Consider the following 16,094-nt stretch of genomic DNA (forward strand, 5'->3'; position numbering starts at 1 on the left):
GATCACAGATTTTTAAAGTATCTTTTCCATTTTTTTTTTCTTTTCTTCTTCTTTTTTTTTTGGATGTGAGGGGGCAGTACTGGGGATTGAACTAGGGGCACTCGGTTACTGAGCCACATCCCCAGCCCTATTTTGTATTTTATTTTGAGACAGGGTCTCACTGAGTTGCTTAGTGCCTCACTTTTGCTGAGGCTGACTTTGACTTGTGATCCTCCTGCCTCAGTCTCCCAAGCTGCTGGGATTCAGGTGTGTGCCACTTCGCCCAGCTTCTCCATTTTAATATAAGTATTTTATTGCTATGAAATCCCTTCTAAATGTTGCATTGCCTGAATCCCATATATATTGATATGTGTAGTTTTCTTACTATTCAGTTTTAAGTATTTTCTAATTTCCCTTGGGACTTCTTCTAGGTTTTTTAAAAGTGAGTTGTTTGCCAATATTTGGGGGTTTTCTGAGTATTTTTGTTCTGCCAACTTATAATTTAATTTTATTGTGGTCAAAGTGCATACTTTATTTTGTTTTAAATATTTGGAAGACCTGTGGTTCAGTACATATGCATTTAGGGTCATTGGGTTCTCTTTAGGAATTTAGCATTTTATCACTTAGAAATATTTTTCTTTGTTCTTAACCATATGCCTTGTTCTGAAATTGTAGCAGCCACAGAGTCATGAGGCTTAGACTTTCTTTCCAAAAAGTAGAATACTTGGCTTCCAGCTTTAGTTCTCACATTTGGGGGTCTGCCTCAGCCTTTCTACAGAATCTGTACTCTTCCTAGGATGCCGCCAGCCCAATGTGGTATTTGAGCTGTTTCTGCCTGTCTACAGCACTTTTAGAGGGCAGTCTTTGCTTGGGTGCTCTCCATGGGCCTGACTGAGCTTTGGGAGGTCTGTACTATAGAAACTCCTCCTACTCAAATCATCTTCTCCTCATTTATGTTCGCAGGTGTCAGATCTCCATTCACATCTGGAGGCCTTTCCATGTCCAATTCCTGACTTTACTCCCTATTTTGTCTTTCATGACAGTTTTCCCTAGTAAATCTTCTGAAACCGATTTAGTCTTAATACCCACTTCATATAGCCCCCAGACTAACATGGAAGTCTGTTTTGTCTGAATTAACATGGCCATCCCAGCTTTCTCATGATTAGTGTTTGTGTGATGTACTTAGGCCATACATTGACATCTGTTTTGTTCCACATTTTTTATTGGTGCATTATAGTCGTACATTAATGGTAGGATTTGTTAACATATTCATACCTACACACGATATACTTTCATTTCTATTGTAGAGTACCTATGCCTTTAGAGTTAAAGGTTTTATATAGACAACATATTTGCTTGAGTTTAGTCTGTTATTTTTATGTTTTCTATTTATCCCATCTATTATTTCCCCCCTTTCTCCCTCTTGTCTAGTTTCTTTTTAGATTATTTGAGGTATTTTGTTTTGTTTTAGAATTCCATTTTCTCTTCACTCTTTCAGCTCTTTGCTTATTATTTTTAGTGGTCATTCCAGAGTTTACAATATGCCATTTTATCTTATCATGTTTCACCTTCAGATGATATCATTTCATGTATATGTGTCCACAGATTTACAATTTCCTATACTTTAAAAAAATTGTTTTGTAGTTGTAGATGACTTTATTTTATTTGCTTATTTTTGTATGTGGTGCTGAGGATCTAACCTAGTGCCCCACACATGACAGGCAAGTACTCTGCAACTGAGCCCCAGCCCCAGCCTAGTTTCCTATACTTTTTATTCTTTTATATAAATCCAAATTTCTATTTGGTATTATTTTCCTTCTGCTCGAAAAACTTGCTCTAACATTTCTTACAGTGCAGATCGGCTTTCCATGAATTCTCTGAACTTTTGTTTTTCTAAAACAGTATTTATCTACTCTTAATTTTTGATGGATGCTTTCATTGGATATAGAATTCTAGGTTGAGCTTTTTGTTGTTGTTTTTAGCACTTTAATGATGTCAAGCTTTTTGCTTATATTTTTCTGATGAGAAGTTTATAGTCATTCTTACTGTTCTTCTGTATATGACTGGTTTTCGCTTTCTGCTAGTTTAATATTTTCTCTTTATCTCAATTTTTATCAAGTACTTATTATATGCCTGCCTCTGTTTTTGTGTGTGTGTGTGTGTGTGTGTGTGTGTGTGTGTGTCAGAGAGAGAGAGAGAGAGAGAGAGAGAGAGAGAGAGAGAGAGAGAGAGCGAGCTTTTTTGGAGTTCATTTAGTTTCTTGAATCTGTGATCTATAGTTTTCAATAAACTTGGAAAAAATTCAGCCACTATTTCTTTAGATCAGTGTTCTCTCCCTCACCGCACGCACTCCCATCCCAGGACTCGAGTAATATGTATGGAGTCCCATCCCAGGACTCCACCAGTAATATATATGTTAGATCGCTTGATGTTGTCCCAGAGGGCACAGGGGTTCTGTTCAAGTTTTTAATTTTTTCCCCCTTTATTTGTTTCAGTTTGGGTGGGTTTTAATATTGTTTTGTCTTCAAATTTTTTTGGTCTCTTGTTTTGTAACCAGTAAATATGCTGACAATGCATCTAGTAAATTCTTTATTTCAGATGTTTTTCTCATTTACAGAAAATTTCATGTATTATAGTTTTCACTTATCCTCCCAAATCTTTTTTTAAAATTCTCAAGTAATTGAGCATATTTGTGAATGCTCTTTAATGTACTTGTGTGTATTTTCCTCCATGCTTTCATTTCTAAGTCTGTTTCTGTGTCTCATTCTCTTGTTTCTTTACATGTATAGTAATTTTTGATTGTTAGACCTCTCATTTTGGCATTGTTTGGTACAAGGCAAGTAGAAAGTTTTGTTGTCTTTCATTGTAAGTTTTCTTAGGGAAGTTCTAGACTAACCTTTAGTTAAGAGTTGATTTAGTTGTACAAAAGTGGAAGACATTTGGAGTTGTGACCTAAAGGTTAAGGCTGTCAACACAGACTTTCTAGTCTAACTGCTCAAAATTCTTACAACTCCCTGCCTTTTAGAAGCTCCGAGAATTGTATAACTTTGAGAACCTCATTTGTTTTTTGCCCAGCTTTGTGAAATTGACCCTGCACATGTAGGACTTAATATTCCACAACAAACTCAAGAAAACCCTATGTGGATTTCTAGAGCTCTTTGTCTACCTAGCTCCTTCCCCTCTGGTACTTCTAGAAAATCCCATCTGCCTGAGCTTCCCTGAACTCTGTTCTCCTTAAGTCAGTGAGACCCAGTGTTCTTGGAGTTCCTACTGCACTGCCAGTCTGGTGGGGCATGCAGGCAAAAGCCTGGGATAAGAAGCTATAGGACTCAATCATTCCCTTTCTCTCTGGGATCACAGCTTGCACTTCTCTTTGTCTAATCTCTGTAAACAGTGTTTGGTAGAGTTGCTCCAGTTTTCTAGTTATTTATGGTGGAAATGCTAATCCTATACTAGTTAATCCATCATGGCCAGAAATAGTTTCCATTTTTATGAATATTCTGATTGTTTTCTCCTAGACATTAAGATAGCCAATGAGACCTTCTTTGGTACTCAGAAAGAAGCAGTTTTGAGGGAGGGATGGAAGAGACTCCAAGGCCATTTATTGTACGTGGGATCAGTTCAAACTGAGATTAGAACTATGGTAGGGGCATCCCAGAAAGGAAGAGAGTGGGACAACTGGGAGATAAGGGGTGATAGGTGGCTCCTGCTCTTTCCGGGCACTCTTTCTCAAATCATTTTTCATAGATCAGGGATATCCTGTACAGTCACACTCTTCCAAAGCAATTTCCAGGCTGGAAAACTTCATATCTCTTATTTCATGTGTGGGAGCTCATTTTCTTTCTCCTTTGAAAACCCATAGCACTTTATTTCTTTAATCTTTTCCTTCTGCATGAGAGTTACCATTTGTGACTTCCAAAACCAGGCACTCTGTTAAGGGATTTGCATTCATAATTCATTTAATGTTCACCATGACCCCATGATGCAGGTACTAGAATGATCTTTTCTTTTATTCAGGAGGAAAGTAAAATTTAGGGAGATTATGAAATTAGCCCAAGATCACACAGCTTGGCAGTGGCAAAGCCAGAATTAGAACCTCTGCCTTTTTCATTTCATGCTCTGTATTCCAGTATCAGGTTATATTTCACCTCTTTACTCTTTGCTGCCTTTTTACTATCCTGATTTCTGTGCTTATCTAACCAGTTTTTGAATTGATTACAAGAGGAAACTTGTACTGCACATTTTGTGTCTTCATAGCATCCAGCAGAGAGCCCTTCTTAGCCCATAACCAGTTGGGAGGAAGAAAAAGAGGAAGAGAGATTGTCTCCTTTATTACTTATTTTGGGAAAGAAAGAGCCCTAACCTCTTGGAATTAACTTGCTATCAAAATACTTTCTTATCTAGAGGATTAGCATTCCAATGAAACCTTGTTTTACTTATGTTATTCCCCACAAATCATAGTTACTGGAGTCACCTGATAGAAAATCTCTATCCATCCATAGAACAACAGATGCAATAAGGAAAAAAAATCATTTTAATTTAGTTATGAATTGTACATACCTTGTTGTTGTTAGGTAGGATCCTAGGATTTGGGTAATGTGTTCTATGATACTTGTTCCTTTTAGTTGTACCTATAAATCATCTTCTCTTACAAGATTGGGTTTTATGTTTTCTGTGGCAAATGTTTATTAACAGACATCAGCAGTGTTGAGACAATTAGCAATTATTAGATAAATTTTATTAAAGTGAGATGTATGGGTTGAAATAATGATAGAAATAGCACAAGACCTTGTGATTAGTAACTTGAAGTAATCTTTCTATCTATTAACAAAATAGAGTAGAGGGTGCTATCCATAAGGCTGTCAATAACTGGGGCAGTAAAGCAATTCTACAAATAGCTGGCCAGTACATTAACATCCCCAGGAGAAGATGTCAGAGCTTTTGGGTCCTTACAAGAGTGCTTATATTAGATTCAGAAACAAAAACTCGCCTACTGGACAGCCTTTCCACCCTCAATCACTCCTCCTACTTCCCCTGGGTCAAATGTGCGTGTGCCTTTAAGCCACATCTGATAACCCTCTGTAGTTAAACTCACAAGCTCCAGGTGGACTGGTATTTGTCAGGCCAGAGGCTAAATGTAAGGTGAGGAAGCCTGCCTGCTGGAAGCTGTTAAAGAACTTCTTTAGAATCTTTCATTATTCAATTAAAAAATCCCTCCAGCATTTGGGCAGCTGAGTGAGGGAAGAGGTGGGAGGAGGGCTTTGGGGAGGAACATTTTCTCAGTCTCTGAATTGTTTAATTCAGAAAAACATAAAAAGGTTATCAGTTCTGTTTGTGTGTGGGGGAGGGGGGTGGGATGGAGCCCAGTGCCTCAGGCTAGGCAAGTGCTCTGTCGCTGAGCTCTACCCTAGCTATAGTTACTTATGTTTTTATTTGACCACTGTTCTCTGTTCTTGAGGGAATCACTTTCATTGGCCAAAACCTGTAGAATGTTCAGTTTCTATACATATGGGAAATCTTTTGGATTTTGGAACTAAAATAACTACATTCAGAGTAAGCAACCTTAAATTTTTAGTTTTCATTATTAACATTTGCAAAAGATCTGCAGTAGAATAGCTCTTGTCCTATCTAAAAAGTGAGAACTAAGATAGGTTAGAGAGGAAAATAAGAGAAACATGTAGATTTCTGGTTCTCAATTAGAGCAAGAGAGCTCCTTAGATGCAGGAGGTAGTTATGATCACATGATCTTTTGAGGTTTGGGATCCTTTCTTTCTGGGCAAGATGATAAAATGAACAAATATCCACTGAGGTCGCTTTCTTCCACATAGTAGATTAATGAACAGTCATCAGGAATTGATTTGTAGTTCCTAGCGGCCCAAACTGAATTTGGGCAATAATGTGAAAACTAAATGCTTTGTTTCAGTTCCTTGAGGTCATCCTGTCTCCCAGCATGCCCTTATGTTATAGTAAACATTAGCAGTTGGATCAGAAGAACCACAAGGGAACATATGTTTTTATCCTTCTTGTCTGGGTAATGCTCTTTAAAAAAAATCAATGAGTCCCACTGCTGCCAAGCACTTCAGGACAACAGAGAAAAGATATTGCGTTTCATGTTTTAACAGAAGCAGGCTCAAGATTTTATGTACACTCTAAACCAAGTTAAGATTTTTTCAGCGAATTAATTAATATTAAATATTCTACCCAATACTCATGATGTGGGAAGTTCCTTTGTTCATTAATCTTAAAAATATGTTTGAACAGGATGAGTCTACAGAACATGCAGTCTCATTTATTGCAATTGTTTTTTGAGAGCTCCAATTTACTTTAAAATTTTATTACATTGAATTTTCCCTGGGATTCTTCTTTATAGAAGAAAGTCTTATTCAGTCTCTGATCTAGAGCACTTGGGACCAGAAGTGTTTCAAATTTGGGAATTCACTTTTTCATATTTTTGGAATTTTGACATAGACTTTATTGACTGGGTATTCCTAATCTGAAAATCCAAAATTGGGAATAGAGATTTGAGTGATGCCCAAAATGTTTTGGATTTTGGAACATTTCAGATTAGGGATTTTTATATTATAGATGTTTAATCTCTATTTCAGGCTTAACTATGTGTAGAGCATTGTGCTTGATTTTGTTAGAAATTACATATTTAGGGTTGGGGATGTGGCTCAAGCGGTAGCACACTCGCCTGGCATGCGTGTGGCCCAGGTTCGATCCTCAGCACCACATACAAACAAAAGATGTTGTGTCCGCCGAAAACTAAAAAATAAATATTAAAATTCTCTCTCTCTCTCTCTTAAAAAAAGAAAAAGAAATTACACATTTAGCTGGGCACAGTGGTGCACATCTTTAATCATAGTGGCTTGGGAGGCTGAGGCAGAAGGATCATGAGTTCAAAGCCAGTCTCAGCAATTTAGTGAGGCCCTAAGTAACTCCACTAGACCCTATCTCTAAATAAAATATTAAAAAAAGGGCTGGGGATGTGGCTTAGTGGTTAAGTGCTCCTGGGTTCAATCCCTAGTATCAAAAAAACAACAACAAAACAAAATGAAATTACACATTTATCCATTCATCTCTTAATAAATATTTATTTTATGTTAATAGATGCCACAAACAGTTCTTTTCAGTGTAACAAATGAGGTTTCTACCTCACTTATGGCATAGGTGCTCCTGGGGAAATCAGACAATATACAGGCAAACAGGTGTATGCATAATATCATTTTGGAGAGGAACTATATTAACTTTTTTATCCAGCTACTAAGGTCTAATAACTGGGAAGTTGAATACCACTCTGTAATGATAACACAATCCGACTTTTTTTGTAGTGCTGAGAATTGAACCCAGAACCTTGCTCATGCTAAGCACATGCTCTACCACTGATCTAGCTTGTACTTAATTAAGGTCAAGTGTGGGGTCTTACAGTCATTCTTCACAGCTCTCACAGTAGCTGTATTTGTCCTATTTATTCAGATGAAAAAATTGAGGCCTTTAAGAGAGTGTGAGTATTTCTGAAGTCCCAGAGCTAGCCCAGTGGGAAACCTTTTTCTCTTCTTCCCCATGAAACTGGGGCTTGAACCCAGGAACTTGGGAATGCTAGGCAAGCACTTTAGCACTGAGCTAACCCCAGCCTGGAGAGGCTTTTTCTAGTCAAACCTGGTCTTCTGACCAGAATTCACATTGTTTCTGTTTGTATTATTGCTTGATATCTATTGGCTTAATCACACAAATTCTTTCCTATTTCACATTATAAATCTTTCAAGAATAGAAAAATTTAGCTGAGTGCAGGTGCAAACCTGTAATCCCAGTGGCTCTGGACAGAAGGATCACAAGTTTAAGGCCAGCCTCAGGAATTTAGTGAGGCCCTCAGCAATTTAGCAAGACCCTGTCTCAAAATAAAAAAAATGAAGAGGGCTGGGTATGTAGCTCAGTGGTAAAGCATTCTTGGTTCAATCCCCAGTAACAAAAAAAAAAAAAAAAAGAAAAATTTTAAGTTACAACAGATCTAGTTTTTGCTTTTGCTTTTTAAAGTGCTTTAATAATGCCTCAGGTCTACTTAGTGGAAAATAGAAGAAAGAGGAAAACTGCTTATAAAACTTGGCCTCACACACTGCATGAGTTTTCATAAGTCTCCAGGCTGATTACACTGTGCAGCCTTCCTTAGGAAATGAATGGAAGTTTGAGCTGAGACACAAACAGGAAGGCTCAGAGGCAGCATTTGTCCCTCAGGCAGGCACCACCTCTTTAAATAGCTATGTGCACTGGGAATTAGTTCTCCACTTAGACTTGCAACTACTGCCCTTTGTTTCTGGCCCTGCAGGGCTGGAGGTGGCCAGCACTGTCTTGCTGGAGGCTGGGACAGCTCTCAGCGGGTGTGGGGCAGTGAAGGCTGGCTGGAGATGGCCTCCCAGTCTCTGGGCCATGAGGAGACACCTTAGCAGAGATGTTTTGTGCTTTTCCCTTAAGAATATCATCCCCAAGACTTTTAACCTGCTAAAAGGTAAGGTTCCAAGCATTTCCTAGATCAATAACTTGGGCGACAGACTTCTTTCTGCAGACTGGTTCTTTATTTTACTTAAAAGAGAAGCAAAACCCACAAATGGTTGTTATAGCTTTTGTTGTTGCTGTTGCTGTGTTGTTGTTATAGCTTTTTTAAAAAAATTATTTTTAGGTGGATCTTGTAGTTTTATTAGTAGATTACAGGCACATCATGTTACATGATGGTAAACTGTGTTTTTTTTTTTAACCTTTAAAAGCAGTTATGATATGGATGTGAGTTTCTAAAGCTCAAATCAAGTAGAAAAGCAGATAAATCCTGATTTGAAAAGACTAGTTAAACTGAGATCTTAATAGATGCCTTAAAATGAATGGTTTAAAAACATCTTTTGATTCCAGTTCCTGTTTTTATGTTAGAGGGCTTAAACTATCTAATCCAATCTTTCCAAATAACTATCTAATTTTAGTAACATCTACTGTTGTAAGCTGTATTACGCAATCCGGTTACTCCACTCTTTCCATGGAATGAATGCAATTTTCTGGTCAGGTTTTAAGTCTTTTTATTTTCAGCTCTCTAACAAAGGGGACCAGCCAGAAGTGGCTGTTGCCCTGTCCTGCAGAGGACAGGTGAGTGGGGAAGAGGTCTCATTCTGTGCTGCTCTGCAGGAAAGAGTAATTAGTGTGACCTGCATTTGTCCCATTTCTTCTGATCTTTTCTTGGCTTCAACCTGTTCCTCCCTTATGTACCTTCTTCCAGATTCATTGGCACCTGTGTACTCCTGATGAAGGGCATACTTAATTAGTCTCCACTTTGAGAAACATGAATTCATTCTGTCCTCAGAAAGGCTTCCATGGATTTACAAACCTTTCATGTTTAATTTTCAGAGCATTGTCATCCTCAGGTCTCCTTGTCAATGACTTTCTATTTGTCTTTTGTTTCTCTTCTGGGTCTTGTCTGTTGTACTTGGGAGGAAAGGAGAAGTTTTGAGAGAGGTGGTATTGCTGTTGATTTGAGTTTCATTTCCTTTAAATCAGATTTGAATCCTATGCTTCAGAGTGTTATGAATTTTTTTATATATGTAGTATTATCTTTATATTTTCAAAACTGTGTTTATGGTTTTTTTTATTCTCTTAAAATTGTTTTACTTATATATTCTATAATCAAAAAGTAAAGTCTATGCTGACTCCATGAAGCCTTCTTTTTAGAGTTTAGTAAGGAAGTGTACCTTGATGAAATTGTTTGGTGTATGGAAGACAGGGAAGGATTTTTTTTTTTTTTTCCAAGTTCTACCTCGGATTTCAGGAGGTGTAAATGAAACCAGCCAAGGTCTGTGGTAGGGTATACATTTTCAGCATGATGCATGTCCACGATGTGACATTAGCTGGATATGCTTATTTGTGAAAATAGTCATTTAACATGTGCTTTGATGATTGTTACTAATTGGGTTGACTTTTTTAAACTTTAAATTTCCTAAATAATAGCAAATTTGCATTATATTTAGCGCTTGTTTTGAAGTTTGACATTTCCACTATTTCTTTTAATAATCCCCACAGTTCTGCATATAATGGCTCCTCCCACTACTGCCCGCTTTGTCCATGGGTCTGTCTTTTATAGACAGAATTTTTAAAGTTCCTTGTTAAACTCCAAGCCAGGTGTTTAATTGAATAGCAGATGAGCTAATCAAAACCAAGTTTAATATGATAAGACTTATATTTAGATTGGAAAATATAAAGGACTTTATTTTTATGTTCAAACAAACCAAAGGGAAAAAAATATCAGTTGGAAAACAGAATAACACTTTTCTGCTTGCTTAGGTAGCTAAGGAATTCTGAAGACCCTGGGCACAATAACGCAAGGGTCTGTTAGCCAAGGTTCTGCCTGAATTAAAAAAAAAAAATAACAATAACAAAATAGCTTTGGAGATGAGCTAAAAGGAAATCAATGTCTCTTGATAATGAGTATGACAAAGCGAACTCAAGATTTACAGGAAGGCCTCCTGCTGACTCCAGTGGAGTGAGCTTAGGAATGTGTTTTAATGCCTGTTTTAAACCCCAGAGTGGTGTTTTGAGTCAGTCCTGCTGACGTAAACATAGACCGTGCCTGGATATATTCCAAAAGTAGAGGGTGAAAACAGTTCAAGCATGATGTACAGTGTTATTACAGTCCAGGCACGGAGCAGCAATTTACCTCTGTCTTGGGAGACAAAGGAGAGCAGCCACTGTGCTGTCTGTCCCCAGGTAGAGTAGCTTGATGATAAGACTGGACATAGATGGGAGATTGCACCAAGAACATTCACCCTAGCACTTATCTAAACCGATGGAAGGTTTGAGAAAAGGGAATTGTTTCTTAGCAATACAAAAGCCTGCAGAGTATTTACTAGTTCAAATAAGCCATTGAGAGGAATGTTTGAGCAACTTAAGAACTGATTAGATGGATACTCATTGTTAGGTGACTTTAGTGACAAATAAGTGATAGGTTTCCAAAGCTCATTTACCAAACAAACTTTGGGAAGTAAGCAGAGTAAATAGGCCTGGTCTCTGTTAGCTATGAAGATAAGCATGAACAATTCTCCATTCTCCAGATATATTTGATTAAATGAACACAAAGTTTTAAACTTTTCCCTTTCTCTTATGACTATACATGGGAAAACTGGGATCAAACAGGTCCCAGCTTGACTGAAGAGTGTACTAGTTTAGAATCCAAGAATCCAACTTAGTGCCATGCAGAAGTCACTATTTGGGACAGGAATGGTCCATCTATTTTGCTTTGAAAGACAGCTGGAAGGCATAGTATTTCAGTTATTTGTGTACCAAAGTGATATTTGACTATCTGAATCTTCCAAATTAAGTAGACAATAACGGAGAGGCCTTTTCCCTGCTTTTCATCCTGTTCCACAATGTGGAGATCTACTTCCCAATAGAGTTCCAGTAAACTTGGAAGGAGGACTAGAGATGTGGCAGCTCTAACCACATGGCAGTCCTGCCTACCCAATGTAGTGTGGAGAGAACCCACAGTAACTTTATGAATATTCCAGTGGGTTACTTTGTAGGAGATAAAATGAAGATAGGCACTCACTGATGACTTCATGCTGAAAGAGTCTTTTATAATAATAACAGTACATTGTACCTTGTCTTTCATTTCATGCTTTGTCAACCATGAATTATTTAGTAGGTATGGATCTTATTGTGTATTTTGTTAAAAAATATTATGGGGTTTAATCATATGATCCATCCCTGGAAGCTTAAAAAAAAGACAACAACCCTAAAATAATCTATTTTGTTTAATTATGTTAGTTTATGGCTATCTTTTACCAATAAGAATTTCCAATCCTCTTGAAACTGCTTTCTAATCCATGGAATAGAAGAAAGCAGAAATTAGCCTTGGGCAAACCTATCCTGGAATTTTTTTAGAAATGGTGTAATTTCCAAATTATAAGAAGTGCCTAAGGCATAAAAACATGGTGTGACTAGAAATCTAGGTTTTTGTGACAGTGATAGGAGTGGCATTGTAGCTAAGAATGTTGGGGTGAGAAGGAAACTTGGTACAGGAGTTTTTAAATTTGACTTTTGGGAAGTGCTGGAGCTAGGAATTGCAGGGAGGGTGGAAGGAGGAAAAAACCTAAGAAGCCTCTAGACCTCCATGTCTGATTTCCCCAGAACTGTTCTGTACCTCTCTGATTTTGTTTGTGTTTTTGGTTCTGGGAATGGAACCCAGGACCTCACACATGCTAGTCAACCCTTCAGTCCATTTTTTTTCGGGGGGGAGGAGGGGTTGGGTACTGGGGATTGAGCTCAGGGGGCCTCAACCACTGAGCCACATCCCCAGGCCTATTTTGTATTTTATTTAGAGACAGGGTCTCATGGAGTTGCTTAGTGCCTCGCTTTTACTGAAGCTGGCTTTGAACTGTGATCCTCCTGCCTCAGCCTCCTGAGCTGCTGGGATTACAGGCATACCCACCACTTTCCCCCATCAGTCCATTTTTAATTTCTTCTCTAACTAGTCTTTTGAAGGAGAATATGATCTCTAGTCCTCTTTCCCACTAACATGTGAATCTTGGGCTGTGTGTGTGTGTTTGTGTGTATGTATGTAGGGGTCTGTTGTGAGATAAAGGAAAGGAACTATAGTTTGAGAAGGAATGTATTACAGAGAATGACTGGATGTTCTTAAGCCTTAAGTGGATTCACTGAGTGTTTTCCATAATCTTGTTTACATAGTGTTTACTGAAGATTTGCCTTTTGGGGTTGTTCCTTGACCACTTTGGATTTGTCAGCTGATCTGTCTGTTAAAGGTCAATTCAAATTCCACCCCACCCTTTTCCCCCAAGCACTCTCTTGCTACCCCTCCCACTAGTATTTTCTCCAAAATTCTAAGGACCTTGTTGTCAATATCTTTCCTTTAATATTTATACACTCCCTATGCAGCAAGGTGACTCTTCTTTTAAAATGCATTCTTTTGTCTCCTTGGCTAACCTATAGACCCCCATTGAACCACTGAATACAGAACTTTTTTTTTTTCCCCCTCAGTAACATTCCCCTCTCCCACATACTACCTAAGAGCTGACTTTTAATCAGCTTTCCCTGACTGCCCAGTTTTGCTTGTCCCAGGACCTCTCTGCCTGCAGTGTATCATGTTTGCACCATCTCTGCCCTTCAGGATAACAGCCCATCCTTCTTGTTGAGATCCTGAACCTTTCTAGGAAATACTTTTCCTCCTTCTTTTGAATTCTTAAAACATTCTTAGCTCTTAACACTTACTGTGTTCTACTTTATGTGAGCCTAGATGGTATCATGGTTGCTTGCTCTGGGAATGGATAGCCTGTAGGCAAATCTTAGCTGTACTCCTTACCAATGGTGTTATCATGAACAGATAAAATAGAACAGATAAAATAGGTCAAGCATCTTTATTCTGAAAATCCAAAATCTGAAACATTCCAGTATCCAAAACTTCTTGAGCATCAATGTGACGCTGCAAGTGGAAAAAAAACTATACTTGATCTCATGTGATGGTCACAGCTAAAATGCAGGTGCTCTGAAAATATTGTATAGCATTACCTTTAGGCTGTGAGTTAATGGTATATATGAAACATAAGCAAATTTGATGTTTATGCTTGAGTCTCATCTCCAAGATCTCTCATATGTATATGCAAATATTTTAGAATCCTAAAAGAAAAATCCAAAACACTTCTGGTCCCAAGTGTTTCAGATAAAGGACAGTAAATCTGTATGAATATTGTAATTAAAATACTTGCTTAAAGCTTAATTTAATTTATATGCCCATGGTATCATGCTCATTTGCATTTTGCTTTGTGTAGTTTGACAAAAGAAATGGTAAAAAGATTTTTCCCTTTTATAAAATATAATCCTTATTCCTTGAAAACATGATTGTCTCTCATGTGTTTAACTTTTGACATTTATCATGAAAACTGGCAGTGTTTAGCTTATCTGACTTAGACCTTGGTATTTATTGAAGGCCTACTAAAAATCTTGCCTTAGGCTAGTTGTAGAGATGTTAAAAAGAATAAAGTAAAATCTCTGTACTCACAAACTTATTTGGAGATATAATGCACAGTAAATAAAGTAGTAATTTAAGATGTACCATAAGGAAGTTCTGTACTAGTCAGTGGTGTAGAAAGCTAGGTACAATGAGGACCTCATCGGATTAATTCTTTTTTTTTTTTTGGTACCAGGCGTTGAACCTAGGGAGCTTAACCACTGAGCCACATCCCCAGCTTTTTTTTTTTTTTTTAAATTTAGAAACAGGTTCTCACTGAATTGCTAAATGCCTAGCTAATCTTCTGAGGCTGGCTTTGAACTCGTGATCCTTCTGCCTCAGCCTCCTGAGTTGCTAGGGATTACAGGTGTGCACATTGCGCCTGGCTAGGTTAATTCTTAATTGTTACAAACCTATTACAATCATCGTCACCAGCTATCAATTCCAGAAGCTTTAGAGACCAAAGGATACAACCTCAAATTAGCTAACAATCACCAATTAGCTAACAATAATATATTGTATAGAGTATTTCTTCTCTGAAAATACTCTATATTATATAGTGGACATAAATATATCTGAAAAAGAGGATTATGATAACTTACATATCATTTAGTTCTGATGACAGCCTTACATTATTATAGATTAGTTCATCACTAAATGGTATATCTGTGATTCGGTTCACATCAGTCTAACAGCAAAGCTGTTTTTCTAAACATCTGTAATATCTCATGCCCAGGAATTCCTGTTTAGCAGCCTACTTGTGGGATCCATGATGAGATAATTATGGATGAGTTTTAGTATATTTTATTGAAGTTGAAGACAGAGATGAGTGTGAAAAGGTAAGCTAAGGCAGATTGTGCAAGAACATTTATACAAGCTAACATGCTTGGAACATCCCCTCAGCAATCAGGGAAGCCTCATCACATGATTGTTAATAATAGGAGAGTTATTATTACAGTTAGGAGGGAGGTGGGTTCTGGACCAGAAGAGTTTCAAGTGAAGAATATCCAGGAGGGGAATTTGATGTCCTAAAGAGTCAGAGCCTAAGTGTGCTCAGGCCCACAATTTGGGAATTCTCAGCCTGTAAGTGACTTCATGGGAATAGATAAGGTCATGGGGAGGGCCTGAGGTTTCTGCAAATAGAAAGATAATGAAAGAAAATGAAGTGGGAAAATGCCAAGAGAGCCATAATTTTGAGGTTGACTCTCCTAAGCATTGTTCAGATCCGGTTGGCCACACTAGGGGATCCAATTGGATATGGATGTCTTCCAAGCAGCAACATGATTACCAGTCACTCTTTAGGATGGTTTCCCCAAACAGCAACTAAGCCATTAGCACTTGATTCTCACCAGCATCACTCCCATGAGTCTCCACACTTGGGAGGGGCTTGCCCTCTACAAATCAACTAAGCACTCCAAGTCTAGAGATGGGGATAACTCTTCCATAAATCACTGTTTAATTAGACAGGTCAGCTTTTCTTTGGGACTTCTTTTTCATGAAGTTGGCACATTACATTTCTAGTTTTAAAGTAAATTAATGCACTGATGAAATCATATGAAATGACTGACAGTCCCTTAATGAGCTTTTAGATTTCTTGTGAAAAGTCTTGAAAAGTTTACTGGCAGCTTCCTATGTCCTCAATTCTGTGGTGGTGCCCTCTTTCAGTAATGAGCAAAAGAAACTGTATTGCCCATCCCTAAGCAGCTTTTTGGCTGTGGTCACTTCCTGAAAAGCAAAAGTACTGCAAGTAGCCTGCCTGAAAATATCCAAGATGTGACAAAGTCCTGGCTCTGAGGCTGTGTGAGTTTGAATCTTAGCTTTTCTTCCTATCCAGCAATGCCTCTTCAGGCCAGTGTCAAACTCTCTTTAAAACTTTGTTTCCTCTTCTATAAAAGAAACTACAAAAGTCCCTATAGGATTTCTCATGCAATTGTTAAGGATGTTCAGCAGGTATATTACCCAATCTAGGGAACTAGGGAAGGTTACAGATATTACTGAACATCAAAGCATCTTGACTAGAGTCTATTCCTTCCTTTTGTTCTGTTTTCAATACCTTTGTGATTGTAGAACTATCTGGAAATATTTTTATGAGACTTTCTTGAATATACTGCAGTCCCTAGCTAGA

At 37.9% G+C, this 16,094-nt stretch overlaps 1 protein-coding gene across 4 annotated transcripts in view; it reads left to right on the top strand.

Moving 5' to 3' along the window:
• The window catches only part of Arhgap28 (Rho GTPase activating protein 28), a 186,048-nt gene that overhangs the window by 48,747 nt on the left and 121,207 nt on the right, over positions 1-16,094 (top strand). The window contains exon 1 of one of the 4 annotated variants that reach the window (XM_078030365.1): positions 6,404-8,482. The exons of the other annotated variants lie outside the window; for them this stretch is intronic. The gene's annotated coding sequence lies outside the window, so the exon portion shown is untranslated. Of the gene's footprint in view, positions 1-6,403; positions 8,483-16,094 lie in introns of those variants that run through there. 4 annotated transcript variants of the gene reach the window in all.

Source organism: Ictidomys tridecemlineatus, chromosome 13 (genome assembly GCF_052094955.1).
Source record: "Ictidomys tridecemlineatus isolate mIctTri1 chromosome 13, mIctTri1.hap1, whole genome shotgun sequence".
In the NCBI taxonomy this organism is placed as follows: Eukaryota; Metazoa; Chordata; class Mammalia; order Rodentia; family Sciuridae; genus Ictidomys; species Ictidomys tridecemlineatus.